The sequence below is a fragment of the Grammomys surdaster genome, unplaced genomic scaffold, assembly GCF_004785775.1.
Source record: "Grammomys surdaster isolate TR1022 unplaced genomic scaffold, NIH_TR_1.0 164, whole genome shotgun sequence".
Taxonomy (NCBI): Eukaryota; Metazoa; Chordata; class Mammalia; order Rodentia; family Muridae; genus Grammomys; species Grammomys surdaster.
This window is the reverse complement of record NW_021604612.1, coordinates 365,726-384,730: the sequence shown is the minus strand read 5'-3', so window position 1 is coordinate 384,730 and position 19,005 is coordinate 365,726. Positions and strand designations below refer to the sequence as shown.

Sequence of the window (19,005 nt, the reverse complement as noted above, 5' to 3'; positions counted from 1 at the left end):
TGACGGTTTTAATCACAAAGAAAAATAAAATTGCCATCTGTCCTGCGGCAGAGCACAGTCCTGTATGTGAATCCTGGTGGTTTTCTTGTGCTTTACTCTGTGTGAAATAGATAACCACTCTAAATGTCACATTCTGACCAGGTTGGGTGGTACAGCCCTGCAATACCAGCACCTAGGAAGCTGAGGCAGGGGGATTGCAAGTCTGGGTCAACCTGAACTACGTAGTACTTATGAAAAAGAGTCGCGTGCTGATTGCAATGAGTTGCCAATGCAGGATCAGTCCGGAAGGCAGGAAGTGCCCTTTCTCAGTGCCCAGATCCGATATCTTCTCATGCCACATCTGTGAAACGTTGCTGTGTGCCCTTTGATGTCTGCCCTTCCCCACCATGCCTTTTTGCTAACGAAAGCACCAGAAAAAAGTCTAGAAGTAACTAGAAGGAAGCAGGGAGCGCCGTGCCCCATCTCTGATGGCTAGCTGCATCTGATGTGGGTTCTTGGAGGGTGGAGTCTTAGCTCTCAGTGGGTTTAACTTGGGGTAATCAACAGCCCCCAGAAACACCTCAAGCCAAAGACTTAGCTTGTCTTTGTCTCACCCAAGAAGAATCAGGGCAAAGAATGCAAATGTAGATTTATTAAGAAAAAAGGAAGAAGTCTTGGCTGGGGCATGGAGTGGGGGTGCTCTGAGGGAGGAATGCCATGGTGTGATCTTCCCAATGGCTTCTGGGAATTAGATAGAGACAGAGATGGGCCTGTGCAGCCGGAGCTGATATCCAGCCATGGTCCCCACATACTTGGACGTTTATAGGGAGATCACATGACTGTAGACTGACCAGGAAGCTCCAGCAGAGTTCCAGAGCTGAGAAAAAGGGCAGGCATTGTCTTCCCCCACACATGCAAATATGTGAAGCCCACAAACTCCTAGAGCAATGATTCCTGCCTAAAATTTGCCGAGGGCCAATACCTCAGGCTGCTAAGAATATGTCCCACCAGAAACAAATCTTCCAAGCAGGAAAATGCCAGCCAGTGATGAAGTCACCCCACCTAGCCAGCTCCACAGTCACAGGAATAATACAGGTGTCAGTCACCACACCTGCTCCACTGGTGGCTTCAAAGGTGAAGACATTTGGAACAGTGACTTAATGACGTTTGACGGCTCCCAGGCCCCAGAGGCTGGAGTGGGAGTGGGGCTCATCTCACTATACTTCTCTTCCTCGAGAAGGTCAAGCTGACAGGGTCAAAGAAAACCCCGAGCACAGTCCACTCACCATCCACTTTAACCAACCGACTGACAAGCATTCCCGGGTGGCAATTCCTATGCACCGAACCTGCCACCACCTCTTTAAAACACTGCTGGTTTCCATGGAAACCAAAAAAGCACTCTGCCTGAGAGAGCTGCTGGGAATTGCAAATTGAGATGCCCCAAACTACCCCTGCAGCACATTTCTAAGCCCTCATTTGGAAAAAGAAACAGTAGCTCAGGTTTGCACTGGGGACTGGGGCTGGGAGGGGGGCTTAAAAAAGACTTGCGAGCGTTTCCAGCACCCAGTATCCTGTCTGACACACACACACACACACACACACACACACACACCACCCCCACCCCCGCACACTTTCTAGATCCCAACATCCTGACTGGATTGCTTCCTTTTCAAACCGGGAGATGCAGAGAAGGTGTATCTGGGATGCTCACAATTCTGGAGTTAGGGTCCTGTCTATTGTTTATAAGGCTCATGTTCTGACAAGGCAGCACAGGTCACAATGTGCCTGCAGGCACAACGCCAACACAGAGTCCTCTGCTGCTGATCTCCCTCCCCTCCGGGCTGAGAAAGGGCTGTCCACACAGAGGTGATTATATTTCTGTTCCCGAAATCCGCTATCTGAGACAGGAATGCAAAATGAAAGGCAAGGGTTTCTGCAAACAGCTGCTGGGCTGGTGCAGCACAAGAAGGGATTTTTAAGAGACAACCAAAGACAAGTCATCTTTTTAAAAAGTACTTAGAGCAAAGCTAGGCGCGGCGGCACAGGCTGTAAGGGCGTGCTTGCGGAGAAAAGGCAGGCGGAACAGGACATGAGGTTAGCTCAGGCTACGTGAGACCCTGACTCAGAACAAAATGGCTAGACAAAGCCAAGTTTTCCGTCTTTTCTTTTTCCTTTTATGAAGTCCAAGCTTGACGGCTGGTTGCTTTTCTTGGACTTGGCCTAGGAAAGCTTTGTGGGTCATGCATGAGGACCTGACTTCAATCCCCCCCCCAAAAAAAGAGGTGGGCTTAGTGGCATTCACTTGTAATCCTAGCATTGGGGTGGAAGACAGGAGGGTGACTGAGAATTACGGCCGTTCAGCCTGTAAGAGACGCTGTTGCAAGAAACAGGTGAAAGGCATCTGAGGAAAGATACCAACTTTGTTTTCTGGCCTCTGCATGTTTGCACATGCAATGACACACCACTTCCCTGTTTCAAATGCATGCCATCCCATCCTTCCCTCCAGCTGCCCAAGAGAGAAAACTGGGATTAACTTTGTTCCTTCTTCAGCCCTTCATCCACTGTCTCCATGACAACAGACTCATGGCGTGCTACTTTATAAGGGCTGGATATCGAGCACAGAGTTGGGAAGGTAAGGCAGGAGGACTACCGTGAGCTTGAGGCCAGCCTGGGTTACAGGGTAGGTTCCAATCTAGCCTGGGCTACAGAGTGAGACCTGTTTTGATTTGGGACACAGTCCTGTAGGTGCAGAGGCTGAGGGCTTGACCTGCTAATGCCCTTCATGCTGGCTCCATCCCAAAATGGCACAGATTATCGTGTGCCAAGAGATGGCGGGTTTGTGCGTGTCTGGTCTCTCTCCTTCTTCCTCTAAAGCCACCAGAAATCAGTCATACAGGCCCACCCTCATGACCCTGCCTCGTCCTAATTACCTGAGACCACACCCTGTATGCTTAGTCGGATTTCTTGTATCACTCAGAGCCTAATGAAGGGACCAGGTGACTTTAGCGTGAGCTCAAACCATGGCCTCTGCCAACCACTGTTTTCACTGTATGTTCATTCTATGGTCGCTGTATGTTCACTCTATGTTCACTATATGTTTACTCTATGTTCCTTGTATGTTCACTGTATGTTCACTGTATGCTCACTCTATGTTCACTCTGTATGTTCACTGTATGTTTACTCTATGTTCCTTGTATGTTCACTGTATGGTCACTCTATGTTCACTCTATGTTCATTCTATGTATGTTCACTGTGTGTTCAGCCTATTTTCACTGTATATTCATTTATGTTCACTGTATGTTCACTGTGTTCAATGTGTGTTCAGTCTATGTTCACTGTATGTTTATGCTATGTTCATTCTATACATGTTCACTGTATGTTCACTCTATGTTCCCTGCATGTTCACTCTATGTTCAGTCTATGTTCACTCTATGTTCCCTGTATGTTCACTCTATGTTCACTCTATGTTCCCTGTATGTTCACTCTATGTTCAGTCTATGCTCACTCTATGTTCACTCTATGTATGTTCACTGTGTATTTACTATATGTTCCTTGTATGTTCACTCTATGTTCTCTGTATGCTCTCTCTATGTTCACTGTATAAATATTTCTCAAGTTGTTTTGTCTTTCCCAGGATCTTGACCACTATCCTAGATTGATGGTCTTTATTTCTTGTAGTAGCCTCTAGCTAAACCCTCTGCTCATGAACGTACCCTCCTCTTCAGGGCTATCTTCAGGCAGTCAGCCTGTTAAAGGGTAGACTAAAGGCTCCACTACAGTGGGACTGTGGTCGAGCAGCCCAGCCGCTGACACGGGGCACAGGGACAAAATTCCAAACTGTGTGTAACGCATGAGCTTCAAGTGGTGAGTTGGTTGTTGAAATACAGTGTCCAGGAGTTCCAGCTGCCCTGGCATGTGGGATGAATGGGGGAATGCAGGCTAGAAGACCTCATGAGCACAGTCACTATGGCCATGGGGGGTGGAGAGAAAGAGAATCACTATGGACCTAAATCTGGAGATAGCAATTGAGTGAGCAAGGCTGGGTTTTAGTCAAAGAAACATGAAGTCTGGAGGAATGCGGGTCAACAAAAAGTCAGGGAGTAGTGGCACATACCTTTAATCCCAGCTCTCAGGATTCAGAGGCAGATGGATCTCTGAGTTAGAGGCCAGCCTGGACTAAAGAGTGAGTTCCAGGACAGCCAGGGCTACACGGAGAAACCCTGTCTTGAAATAAATAAACAAACAGACAGACAGACAGACAGACAGACAGACAGAAGCATGTTTTGGGTCTGGACAGGGACAAAAGTATTAAAAAAGACTCATCGGCTGCAACACACTTCCAGGGACGTGCACACATCAGCACCACCACCAACAGTCCTGTTACCATGACAACTCCAATTTTCTACCACTCTCTACTCTCTGTACTGTCCCCGGCCCTGCAAGACGCTCCCAGGCAGGCTTGGGGTCCGTCCCAGCTTCGCTTTCCCACCAATACTTTGTTATCAGAGATGGACCTGGAGCTGCAAAGCCTCTCTGCAAGTCTGGAGCATCAGGACCATCTGCCCTGTCAGCATGCGTTTTAAATTTCAGGAAGTCAGCAGAGGCAAGCTCTCCCTGTCACTCTCCCTGTCAAGCCCACCCCTCCGTGCCCATGGAAACACTGACTGTGGGCACGAGCTTCCGGAGGCCAGCTAAACAAGCACCTGTAGGGACAGCTGATGTTCGTAGGGGAGAAAAAGAAAGCAAGAGAATCTAAGGAGACGATTATGAAATAATAGGAAAATTCCTCCTTCCTACACTGAGTCTTCTGGGAAGCGGAGGATGGGAGCCGTGCTTCTGACTCCGCTGACTCCGCCCCATTCCAAGCACTTGCTTAGGGCCCAGCTGTGGCTGCTAATTGGCCACTGAGTTAAATGTGTTAATAGCACAGCCGGCGCGGCTGAGCAGATTCACGGATAGACACGTTAGCCGATAAACACTGGTGAGCTAAAGATGGCAGTACCTTAGCACTTGAGCAAGTTGGGCATTTCGTCATGTTCTGGGAGACCTGGGCATAGTAAAGAGAGACAGCCATGGTGCAGGTAACTCTTCTGTTCGCAGTTCATTCTGGGCAGCTTCGAACAGGCTCCTCGTGTGACCGTTTTGACCTCAGTGCCTAGACATCTCCGAGAGATTCGGAGGTAAGCTCGAAGTTCACACCATAGGGAGGTGCCAGAAAGCCACTAGTTATGTGTGATAATCCAGGTAGTTCCCAGTGTAACTCCCAAGACCGGCCATGTGAGCCACAGTTTAGCAATCCCGGTCCTGCCCTGGAGGTTCTGGGTCCACCTATGCTGGTTGGTTTGGGTCATCTTGACACAAGTTGTCTGGCATGAACTTCAGTTGAGGAAATGTCTCCAGTAGACCGACCCATGGGCAAGTTTGTGGGAAGTTTCTTGACTGTGAGTCCCAGCCAATGGTGAGTGGGCTACCCCTGGGTGTCTAGGAAGCCAGGCTGAGCAAGCCAGTAAGCACTGTTCCTCCATGGTCTCTGGTTCCAGATTCCTGATGGGATTCATTTGTTTGAGACAGGGTCTCACCAGGTAGCCCTGGCTGACCTCTCTGTGTAGACCAGGCTGCCCTCCAACTCACAGAGATCTGCCTGCCTTTGCTCCCCACCCCCCACCCCCACCCCAGTGCTAAAAAAGTCAAACCCCTCTATCCTCCAAGCCTCTTCTTTGAATTCTCTCCTCAAGGAATGACCATGACCAGGGACGTAGAAGCCACATTAACCCTTTCCTCTCCAAGCTGCTTTTGATCAGAGTGCTAAGTCTCAGTGACAGAATGTCACTAGATAGCAGGCTTGTGGAATCGGCATGCAAGCCTGCTGATAAGCAGTGTGGGGAGCCCAGGCAAGCTGGGCTTTAGGGCTTGGATACCAAGTGTCCCTTCAAAGACTCATGTGCTTGGCCTCAGTGGGCGGACCCCCTCGCTGAGACGTGATTGGATCCTGAGGGCTAAGTCTTTCTCCTCAGTGATGAGTTGGTAATTTGATAGTATTATTGGAAGCGTTAGAAATCAGGAGACTAAGACGGGAGATTTGTGTATGTCCTTGAAGGGCTCTTGCCCCCGGTCCTGACTTAGGCGGCTGGGGATGTGTCCTTGAAAGGTAACTCTGCCTCAGAGATCATTGTCATGGTGACACAGGTCACAGTGGATCCCAGAGCATCACAGAACACTGGTGTACATCCAAGGTTGAGGAGGTCCCCTTAAACAAGGAGGAGTCCTTGAGGAGGGTCCCAATGACTCTGAGTCCTCTGAGGCCACTGCTAATTTATTGTCCATTGACCCACTCCTCCCCGGACTTTCTGGATTCACTCGACTGCTGATACTGATCAAGGTCGTCCTACCCGAGGCTGGCTCCCATACTCCCCACCCAGTCCCACTTGGGATGCTTGGTTTGTATTCTCAGGGCTTCTCAATAGTTCCATGGTTTGTCACAGTCCCGTCCTGATTCCAGGAGTCCCTTCTATGCTCCTCACTCCATAATCGTCCCTTCCCTTCTCAGCCCATCACTATACACAAACAACTTCCCAAACCAACAAACATGTCACTCAAATGTGCAGTTGGGCTGTGTGTGTGTGCACATGTGTGGTATGTGTGTATGTATGTGTGGTATGTGTGTTTATGTATGTGTATGTATCCTAGTGTATGTATGGTGCATATGTGTGGTATGTGTGATGTGTGTATGCATGTGTGTGTGCTGTGTATGTATGTGTAGCATGTGTGTATATGCATGTGTCATGTGTGTGTATGTATGTATGTGTGTGTATGTGCATGTGTGTGCATATGTGTGCTGTGTGCATGTATGTGTGGTATGTGCATTTATCGATGTGTATGTGTGCTGAGTGTGTATGTAGTATGTGTGGTATGTGTGATGTGTATATGTATGTGTGTGAATGTGAAAGTATGTACTGTCTGTGTGTGGCTGTGTAGTGTCCATGTGTATATATGTGCGGTAAGTGTTGTGTGTGCTGAGTGTGTGTGTGTGTACGTGTGTGTGCTGTGTAGGCCAGATATCTTCCTCAATCACTTATCTACTGTTTTTTACACCTTGTGTTATGTTATTATTTATATATTATGTATTGTATTACTATTGTTGTTGTTGTTGAATGTGTGTATTAGCTTTGGCGTGTATGTGTGTGAGTGTGAACACACCCATGTAGATGTCAGAGACCTGCTCTCAAGAGTCCATTCTCTCCTTCCACTGTGAGATCTGGGATTGAACTTAGTCATCAGGCTTGTGCAGCAATCCTCTTTATCCCCTGAGCCATCTTGCCAGCCCCTCCTTTTCTGATACAAGGTCTGGAGCTCAGTAATTCGGCTAGACTGGTCAGCTAAAAAAGAATGTGGCACTCTCTACGATGCCTGGCAGAAGGCCTGGCCGGGGCTTGGTGATAGCTACACCCGGAGTGATATGGACGGACTGAGAGGTCTGTGGGAAATGGTGAAGTTCTTCCTGTCTGCACAGACTGGCAGTTAAGCAAGACCCTGACTGGAGGAGCATGGGTTCAGGGACATGCTAATATGAGAGCACCCTGTGACTAAGGAGGCTGAAGATGCACAAACTGAATGCTTGTACCCGCTAAGCCAGAATATGTGTTAGAGATCTGCCTGGGTCATCCGATTTAAACAGGATAATGCTCCTAGGAAGTAATGTGCCCATTGCTACAGATGGAACACTGAGGCCCATTGAGCCGTGTCTGAGGCCACATAGGCAGTGATGGGTGGAGATGGGATTCCTTCACGCTCAAGTCTAAGCAGCACAGCTCACGGTGACAGGAAGCATGGTCCCTTCACCCGCTGCTCACTCGGTGGACAAAAGCTGGCCTTCACAGCCTTTCAAATTCATCGGTTAGTGAGTCTATAACAGTCGCACCATGACCTGACCACCCCTGACTCCACCACCAAACCAATGAGGTAGAACCTGGCAGAGCTGATACATCACTGCCCAGGGAGTGAAAATGCAGACCAGGCAGCTGCAGAAAAAGAGATGGTCCTAAGGCAACCATCTATCCATCCTCTCTAGACCTCAACAAACTCCCAGGTGTGGGAAAACCAAACCAATTGATGAGAGATGCACGTACAGAAACAATCTGTGGAGCTAGTTATGTTAATTAATTAATATAATTGATAATATAATTAATTAATATATAATTATAATACAATTAATAATATAATTAATAATATAATTAATATAATGATAAACTAATACATATAATATAATTAATTGATACAATTGATATAATAATAAATTAATAAATATAATATAGTTAATTAGTATAATTAATTAATATGCATTTATTTCCAGGGTCTCAGCTTAGAACATCAACCTAGGTGAGTCCTTGCATGACTCACCTCTCTAGGAATGTGGCTGGTGATCGGGGCACTTGCTATCTCTCTCCTGGACTTGTTTCTTCTCCTTGTTTCCTTCTCTCTGGATCACAGGAAATTCTGCCTACCTGCAGTGTAGCCAAGCCAGCTGGCCAGGCAAGGTGTCTGTGACGCCCGTGCTCTCGAACTACAGCTCAGTAGGAGAGAGGTGCTGCAGGCCTGGCCCTATACTGCAGAAACCTTGGTCTGGATATTCACTGGGTGAGCAACCTTTCACAGGAGTTGCAAGACTCCAGTAACAGCAGATTGAGGACACGTCTCTAGGGATGGCCATCCAACAGAACACGCCTCATGCTCCATCCAGGCTGTGCTAAGTCAGCACCTGGAAAGCTTACGATCTGAAGTGATGCTGAAGTTTGCCTTTGCTCTGGGCCTCAGGTTTCCTGAAACCCAGACATCTTACTGGGCAGAAGTTAAAGGGGTTGGGCAACCATTGAGTAGACCCATGAGATGGCAAAGTCGGCCTCTGGTGCTCCAAGCAGGGATCCCGCATTCTTGATGTGTCCCAGATGGTGAGCTGGTTTCCTCTTGTGTCTCAAAGGCCACTCTTGGTCCTCCTTGCCATCCTGATGTCACAGCAGGCTCACTGTGAGGATACACCAGTGGGCGTTCTCCTCTTCTGTATCCAGGTGGAGATGCTGGAACGATGCCACCCCTGGGCAGTTTTCTCTAAGAAAAGAGACTGAGCAAACACCTAAGCAGCGCTCCTCCTGCTCCGTGCTCCTGCCTAGAATCCCTGCTCTGACTTCCCTGGAGGATGAACTGACACCTGTAAACTTAAGTAAAACCTTTCTTCTTCAAGTTGTTTCTGTTTGTGATGTGTTTCACAGAAACAAACCAAACTAGGATACATTGTAAATATTTACGTCTACAACTGTGACCTGGGCAAGGCTTAAACTTCATCAGGGAAGGGCCTTTGTGCAGAAAGCAGCAGCGGATGTCGAGAGGCATGCCTGGTCTAAGCGCTAAGAGTATGAGACTCAGTGCTAAGTGGGTGGGACATCACATCTGCATCAACCCCACAGCCACCATGACCAAGGCTTGGGAAACATGGAAACACAAACAGAAAGAATGTAGGAGCCAGAGGAGGGGCTGTGACCCACTGGCTTCTGGACATGACCCAGCCATTGCATTCAGAAACTCAAAGCAGCTATGGTCACCTGCGAGATCAAGTCAGCTGACATTCCAGTGTGATGTGGCTGGTGACCTCCAGGCCCCAGCCCTTCCTGAGCTATTTGGCAGTGAGGGGAGAGAAAAACCATTCTTTTTTGGAGCTGTGGCCATGAGTGGGTTTTCCACACCCCAGTGGATGCCCCACATCCATGGGCAGCACTAACTGGACTTATTGGGTTATTTAAAAATAATAATAAATTTAAAATTTTTAAATTATTTTTATTTTTAAATTTATTATTTAATTTATAATTGTTAAATTTTTGTTTTTAAATTAAAATTAATTAATTAATTAATTAATTAGGGAAAATTAAAAATTAAAATCACCTTAATATTATCATAAAAAAGATAGAGAGAGAGTTAGGAGAAAGATGCTGTTGGGGGAGAAAATGGGACTAGGTATCATGTTTCATTGAGTACATGTATGAAATTCTCAAAAATGAAGGAAATTAAAGTAGATGGAGTAGTACAAAAAGATACCCAAGGTCAGCCTCAACCATCCCCCCAACATACAGACTCATACAGACTCATACACACAGACACACACAGACACACACACAGATTTACAGACTTAGACAGACACAGAGACTCAACACACAGATACACACACACGCTTACACACAGATTCATCATAGACAGACTTAAAGACTTAGACACATATTGAGACTCCACACACACACTCACACAAGACTCAACACAGATACAGTCACACACAGACATACAGACAGACACATACACACAGAGACATACAGACACATACACACAGACACACACAACACAGATATACACACACAGACACACTCACACAGACTTACACACAGATACAGACACACACACACAAAGACACACACACAGACACACACACACACAGACTTACACACAGACTCAAACACACACAAAGACACACATTCACACACAGACACACAGACTCAGATACACACTCATACACACACACACACACACACACACACACACACCCTTTTCCTCTCTAACTGTTTTTGCCATATGGCTTTGGGAGTTTCAAACCCAAGGGTGGGACACAGATGGTGACACACAACCTACCAACTCACCAGCCTACTTCGTCTGGCGTTTGTTTCTCTATTTCTGATGGAGATGAGGAGTCAGGAAAACAGCACTTCCGTCCCAGCACTCGCAAACATGTGCAATGTAAAGACAGTGACAGCCGACAACCATCGCCGGGGTCATGGCCATGGCAAGCTTTGTATATACATCAGTCAATATGTCATCCATAAATCTCACCCACAGCGGCTGAACTTCGTTTCTCTTCAACAGAGCCTGGAAAGTGTTCTTCTTAAAAGACTTTTAAAATGTTTATGATTATCATAGGGGTGACACATTGTGGGGAGGGTCAAAGGACAACTTTGTGGAATTGTTTTTCTCCTTTACCATGTGAGTTCGAGATATGGGACTCTCCAGATGCATGCAGCAAGCCCCTTTTCCTGCTGAGCCATTTTGCTTGCCCTGGGTTTTTTTGTTTTGTTTTGTTTTATTTTGGTTTGGTTTGGTTGTTATTGTTATTATTTTGGTTTGGTTTTTTATTTGTTTGTTTTTTGAGGGTTTTGTTTAATTGATATGATTGTTAATCTCAATTGTCAACTCCATAGGCCTAGTATCGCCTGGGGAGATGGGCCTCTGGGAAAGTCTATGGAAGATTACCTTCATTAAGCTCAGATGGGAAGATCTGCCCACTGTGGGAAGCGCCATTCCCCTGTCTGGGACACCGGACAGAAAATAAAGGAGAAAATCCACTGAGCACAGCCTACCTTGATCATTTTGGGAAGGTTTTTTTTGTTTGTTTTTTGTTTTTTGTTTTGTTTGTTTGTTTTCTAGACAGAGTTTCTCAATGTATCCCTGGCTATCCTGGAACTTGCTTTGTGCAGTTCTGTGAGCTCAGGCTGGCCCTGAACTCACAGAGATCTGTCTGCCTCTGCCTCCCACGTGCTGGGTGGATTAAAGGTATATGTCACCTTGCTCTTCCTTGGGTGTGGATGTGACCCAAGGGTCTGCTTCAAAATCCTGTCATTTCGGCCCCTCCCCTGATGGATCGTACACCGGACCCATGAGCCAAAATAAATCATTTTTCCAGGAAGTTACTTCTGTTAGCTGTTTGATCCCAGCAATAGAAAAGGAGCTAAGACAAGAGGTGTCTTTTTCAATGCGGGAGAAATCTCTCTGAAGACGTTACCGGCCCCCTGGTGCTGGGTTCCACAGTGCTGGTCCACATTCCATTGATGCTGTGTGTGTGCTTGGCAAGTAGTGGGACCCCAGAGGCCACCCCAGGGAGCTTTCCAGAGTTTAGAAGTAGAATCCTCTCCTGCTGGGTTATGGAGAGGTGGGCTGAGGACCGGAGCGAGCCTGTCTCCTTTGGGAAGCCTGTGTGTGCACCTGGTACGATCAGCACACCTTCAATCTCAGCCCTGAGGCTGCCTAGGTAGATTTCTGCAAGTTCAAAGCCATCCTGATCTATACAGCGAGCTCCAAGCCAGCCAAGGTTACATAGAGAGACCCTGTCTCAAAAAAAATGAATAAATAAAAAGACCAGGCGTCTCTATTACTTCTTGTTACTTCTGCTGGGGACGAATATTGATCAGTCTGTCGACATAGCTGTTTCTCCTTCGTACAGCCAGTGTCCAGTTTGGTGCCTGGTGTATCCAGTCACTGGCTATCAATACTTTACATATCTATGGTGCATGTTTGTGTATGTGTGTGCGTGTGTGTGGGAGGGGTGCATGTGTGTATGGAAGCCATGGGCAACCTTGGCTGTCTTTCTTCAGGAACTGTCTGTCTTGTTTTTGAGACAGTGTCTCTCATTGGCCTGGAGCTTGCTGGTTAGGTTAGATGGGGCCGTCTAGATTGTCTGTCTCCATTTCCCCAAAGGATTACAGTTACATGCCTCTACCCTTGGGTCTGTTTGTTTGTTTGTTTGTTTGTTTTGAGACAGGGTTTCTCTGTGTAGCCATGGTTGTCCTGGAACTCACTCTGTAGACCAGGCTGGCCTCGAACTCAGAAATCCGCCTGCTTCTGCCTCCCAAGTGCTGGGATTAAAGGCGTGCGCCACCACAGCCCGGCTGTTTGTTTCTTTTTTAAGGTGGGTCCTGGGATAAAACTTGGGTGTTTACACTAGCACTTTGACAGCTGAGGGCAGTCCCCAGTCCAAGCCTGATAGCACCAATACCACCTCAGCTGGATGTAGGCACAGAAGCCTGTATTCGGTCCCACTCTGCTCCTGTAAGATGCTCTCACAGAAACAAAGTGTGTATCATCAAGACAAGAGTGAATCCTACATCCTGTTTAGCTCCAGGCAGATTCTCTGGAAGATCGTTTTGGATTCGAACCCATCTCTGTTTTTCCATGTAGGAGACATTAGGAGCATGCACTTTTTTTTTTAAAGGAACTATTCATTTACTTTATGTATATGAGAACACTATAGATATCTTCAGACACACCAGAAAAGGGCATCCGATCCCATTACAGACGGTTGTGAATCACCATGTGGTTGCTGGGAATTGAACTCAGGACCTCTGGAAGAGCAGCCAGTGGTCTTAACCACTAAACCATCTCTCCAGCCCAGGAGCATGCCCTTTTATCTTTTGTGCCTAACCTGCCAGTCAGTTTGACATTGTTATAACAAAATGCCCAAAACTGAATACTGTATAAAGAAGAAAGGTTGTATGTCTCTGTTTTGGAAGCTGAGAGTCTGTGTTTGGGCAGCCTTTTGTGTCTGGCTTCTGACAGATCCTGGACTTCATCAAAGCATGTACTGTTATGGGAATGTGAACAAGAGGGAGGTACTACATTACAGGACGACATAGAAAGTCAGAAAGATTTAGGGGCCAGGCTTGTTCTTTTTATAACACTGCTCTCACAGGAACCAATGTAATTTCTCCGGATACCTATATTAATACCTTTTGAGGCCGTCAACCAACCACAGGGATCTGGTCACCTTCTATTTCTCCCAGCAAAGCCCCCACCCCCTTTTAACACCATCACCTCAAGAACCCATGTCAGCACATGCTGCTTGCCTAAAGCTGGTTCAAGGCACCTAAGGGACACAGGGGGATCAGATCACACTGGTTAGTTTTGTTATCAGTGTGGTAGAATGCAGACACGCACATCAGGAAGGTGTGGTGGCAAACGGCTCAGGCATCAGGGGTATGTGACTATGGCTTCTCACCTCCTTATAACTCAGGGAAGTAGAAAACAGCAGACAGGGGGAGGGTCTGCACTGCAAACCTCAAGGCTGACTCCAGCAAGGACATCCTCCTAAAAAAAAAATTCACGACCTTCTAAGGAGCTCCATCAGCTTGGAAACAAGTCTGGGCTTTCCACATTCAGACGGTAACACAGTGACCCAGTAAGAGTAATGAGGAAGCGAGGCGGGCTGACCCAGTGACAGGCAGTGGCCAAAACAAGCAGGCTCTGCAGAGAGGTTCTGGGTAATTCAGTTACTCCAGCATCTGGAAGCAGGTCCTGGCCGCTGCCTGTCTGGCCCTAGAATTTACGCCATAAGCAGGAAGTTCAAATGCTAAATGGATGTTAGCAGCGTGTTATTGGATTAGTGTGGGGTGATTTTGACCATTCTTGGAATGTGTTCACTTTGGAACAACTGCTTGTGGCTCTGTTTTCTGGATGGAATGCCCTGGGTGTCCGTGCCAACCAAATGAACGCTACCATCCAGTGTAAGACCCATTTGGAGAGTTGCAAACTCATCTCCTAGAATGCTGGGCTGACTTCTCTTGGTGGGTCCCAGAGTGGAGGTTCCTGTTCACCCGGGGCCCCGAGAAGGGAGTGAACAATCTCTAACTTGTCTCCTGTGTTAGTTATTTCTCTCATTCTTGTGACCAAATATCTAGCTCAGGGACTGCAGTCTGCCAGGGTGCCCAGAGCTCTTCCTTCCTCAATTAAATATATACATGAAAACACACTCACAGACTTGCCTAGGTATGTCTCCCAGAAGACTCCAAATCCTGTCAAGTGGATGGTAACATTAACCATCACACATAGACACACACACATGTACACACACATGTGCACACAAACACACAATGGTAAATAAAACTAACAGAAGCAGCTTCTCAGGGGGAGTCCACAGAGTCCCCCCCAAAGGTAGTACCAGTGACCCCAAGTCAAACCACACCAAAATAACCACTCTTGTGCTTCAAATCACTCCTGTAACATTAGGAAACCACAACCCAAATTTTCAAACATTTGCTCTCCCCAGTCGGGTTAACCCTTCATCATCTGTGACATTTCAGTCATTCAGAGAGACAAATCAAAGAAACCATGTCACAGGTCAACTTTATCAAATCTTAACATTTTGCTTCATAGATTTGGTATTTAAAAAAAAAAACAACTTTTTAAAGTTGTAGCTGTTTATGTGTATGAATGTTTACCTGCATGTATGTATGTGTACTACATGCGTGCCTGATACCTATGGAGGCCAAAAGAGAGTGTCAGATCCTCTGGAATTGAAGTAACATGTAAGCTGCCATGTGGGTGTTGGGAATTGAACCCAGGTCCTCTGCAAGTACAGCCAGTAATTTTAACCATTCAGTCATTTCTCCTGCCTTGGCTTTGATATTTTTTTAAAAGTGCATGTGTGAATATGTGTGCATGTGTGTATATGCACACGTGTACATGTGTGTATGTGTGCACATGTGTGTGTGCATGTGCATATGTGTACGTGTGTGCATGTGTAAGCATATGCATGTGTGTACTGTGCATACATGTGTGTATATGTATGTATGCATGTGTATGCATGTGAGTATGAGTGTGAATGCATGTATGTGCACAATCATGAAGGCCAGACTGAGTGTCCTGCTGTGTTGCTTTCTGCCTCATTCCCTTGAGACAGGGTCTCCCTCTGAAGCTGGAGTTAGGCTAATGACCAGAGAGCACCAGCAGTACTCTTGTCTCTGGAATGTTGAGTTCACAGGCTCACACACAGCCATGCCTCAGCTCCCATGTGACTTCTGGGGATCTGAACTCAGATCATCCTTGTACAGCAGGCACACTTACTCGGTGAGCTGCTTCCTCGGCCCTTGCACCCCAAATGTGCTACCTCTGCCTCTCTTACTGCCTAGCAATAACTATCAATCAGAATTTGTATTGATCAGTCTCACACAATATTCTCGTTATTAATATCACTACGTATTTTATTCTTTATACTGCTGTACACACCAATACAAAATCTGTTTTAATTCAATTATGTATTATAGGCTGACCTGTGGCAATCCTCCTGCCTCATCGTCATGCAATTACGGACATGACACTTTGAAGATCTTTCTAGGCGGATGCATTCGTCTCTGGCTTGTGCTGCCATTCCTCCTCCTCCTCGTGAATTTTGTTTTTCTCTCCTTGAAGGCTCACTGCGTTGATTTTTTTTTTCCTACGTAAAAGATGCAAGGAACGTTCTTGGACATATACCCTGCTCTGAAAATGTATCCAGAGCAAAAGGCGTTAGACTTTCCTAACTTCCAGTCACTAACTTCCAGCATGTGCGCGCGCACACACACACACACACACACACTCACACAAATGCACACATACACACATGCACGCATGCACATTCAGGCATGTACTCATGAGTGCACACACTTGCGTGCACACACACGCACACACGCACACATGCATTCAGTCATTTTCTTTCACTCCTACGTTGCTCTGAGTTCTTAGGTGTTGAATTTTGTTAAAATTATTTTCTTTCTATTTATGATCACAGGGTAGATTTTTAACCGACAGTAGGACAGGTGAGATGGCTCAGTGCTTAAGGACTTGTGCCACCACACCTGACAGCCTGAGCTGTAGCCTGAGATGCAGAGCAAAGCTCTATCTAAAAGCAACTTAAATTAGACACCGTGGAAAATGCAGGCGCTCCCTCTGCTCTCCATTCCAAGTCCTTCACACACGTACATACCACACACACATACACACATACACACTATACAAACATATACATACACTATACACCACACACATACATGCACACATACACATGTACTCACACATACACACCACACACATATACATACACACACCACACACATGTATACATATACCACACACACATACACACTACACAAACACACACATACATGCATACATATACACATTCACATGTACACACATACATGCACACATACACAATACAAACATGCACAAACAGACATACACATATACATACCAGGCAAACACACACATACATGCACACATACGCACCACACACACATATACATACACACATACACACTACACAAACACACATACATACACATATACACACATACACATACATAAACACACATACACACCACACACATACACTACACATATATACATACACACAGCACACATGCATACACAGCACACACACACCACAATACACACACATACATGCACACATACACAATACACACATACACACACACACTGCATCTGCAGAAGGAAGGAGTTGGGTGGCCCACAAGCTCATACGGTGGTATAACGATGGGCTGCGGTCTGCAGTGGACTGCAATGGCCGCCCTCAACAAGACAGGAGGGAGGAGAGTTCCATGTCAGCTGAGCTGAAGGCAGGCAATTTAAATTGTCCTCCGCTGGCACAGTGGCAGTGTGTCCACGGCTCTCACCCCAGAGTCCCCTCTGCAAGTCCTAGACACCCTTTTCTGGCAGAACTCACCTACTAAGGTTATTGGAGCTCGACAGAGATGAGAGTGATTTTCATCTTCTGAGACTCTCAGCAATTTAGAAAACCGAAATGGCCAGAGAGGTTAGCAGAGCCGTGTCTGTAATCTGACCACCGGACAAGTAAACACGCTTAACGAACACGGAGCCCTGTAATCACAGTGGTCACAGATAATTACAAGGTTCATCGACAGGATTAATTCGTAATGCACTGCAGATGGTGGAGCCCGGGAAAAGGAACGCGTACAGACGACCGTGTGAAAGACGGTGTTCTTTATGCATAAGACGACGCTAAATTTGGGCAACTTTCTAAATGAGAAGCAGGACACGAGGCTCATTCTTTCTCTAGCCACTCAGTGTAGTTACCCGGAAGGAGCATGGGTGTCTTCAGCGTGCAGCCCTCCGTAGTCAGTCCGAGGTCAGCACCCACCCTTAGTGCATTTTACAGGCCTTCAATTGTGAATACACCTATGTAAGTCTTACTCATGATCTGACCATTTGTTCTTGGTCTATGGCACGGTTTGTGGAGGCTCTGGAGCCTACGGGAGGTGGGGTCTGGTTGCAGGAAGTAGGCAATAGAGGTGGGCTTTGAAGGACAGAGTGACCCTGTTTTTGGCCCCGATTTCCTGAGCCGAGATCACATTCTTACGTGTACCATCCCTCCATGCGTTTTCTGCCGGAACAGACTGAAAACCTTTGACCCGTGAGCCCAGATAAGCTTTTCCACCTCCAGCCGTTTCTGTCGGGTGTCTTGGTGGCGTCCCTGCAAAAGAACCTGCTGAACCAACGAACGCGTTATGAGTCACTGTTAAAATAAAACGTGGTAGTGGGAAATGCTATTCTACTTCTGGAGTTGTAACAAGGGCTCAAGTGACTGAGGTGGAGACTCCAGGGCATGGAGTGGGTTCTGAGCCAGGAAGCAGGGGTCCTGGGCGAGGGAGGTGGGTTCTCGACCACCAACTGTAAAAGTGCGAGCGTGGGTGAAGGGCAGGGGGGTTCTGGGACAGCCCCGAGGTGGATCCTGGACAAAAGTGAGGATTCTAGGCCAGGACAGAGATGCATGCTGGGATTGGAAGCAGTAGGTTCGAGGACAGACACAGATGGGCTGTGGGCTGGCATCCCACCCCACGCTCCCAGAACGCCCATGCACTGTTCCTCGGAGCCCACGCTTCCCTGGGCGCTCGCAGCGCGGTGTCCCCAGGCCTGGCTGAGCAGCCCCTTTCCCTCCAGTGAGCTGGGCAGAACTGGCCGAGGCTAGCTAGACTGGGCCTCCCTGTGGGCAGGCGCCAGGTCTGCAACAGCTCCAGTCGGCAGCGCCCAGGCGGGGCCCGGAGCCGCGGATCTTCCAGGCTGTTTCATTTGCAATTTCATCCCACGTGTCCTCGGGGCCTCAGAAGTGTGTGTGGGATCCATCACAGGCAAGAGGGGCGAGGGGAAGGACACCGAGGGGAGGAGATGCGGGAGGGAGGACGGAGCGGAGGGGATGCGGGAGGAAGGGAGGACCGAACGGGAACCAGGGCAACTGAAACGCGAAGCCCCCTGACCTGATGCGCGCGCACGGCGCGCGGCGGGGCGGGACACGCGGAGCCCCCCGCGGACACGCGCGGCAGGTGCACGCGCCGGGGGTCCCGCCCCGCCCCGCCGCCCCCTCCCCGCCACCAGGCGCGCGCGGCATTGTGGGAGTTGTGGTCCTCGGGGCCGCGGAGCGCAGCGCGGGCGGCA

The 19,005-nt window shown here is 47.6% G+C and overlaps 1 protein-coding gene across 3 annotated transcripts in view; it reads left to right on the top strand.

Annotated features, from left to right (window-relative positions):
• Positions 1-18,447: 18,447 nt before the first annotated feature.
• The window catches only part of Asphd2 (aspartate beta-hydroxylase domain containing 2), an 11,581-nt gene continuing 11,023 nt past the window's right edge, over positions 18,448-19,005 (top strand). For 2 of the 3 annotated variants that reach the window (XM_028765488.1, XM_028765486.1), the window contains exon 1: positions 18,459-18,701. The gene's annotated coding sequence lies outside the window, so the exon portion shown is untranslated. Of the gene's footprint in view, positions 18,702-19,005 lie in introns of all 3 variants that reach the window. The other variant, XM_028765484.1, reaches the window with a different exon arrangement.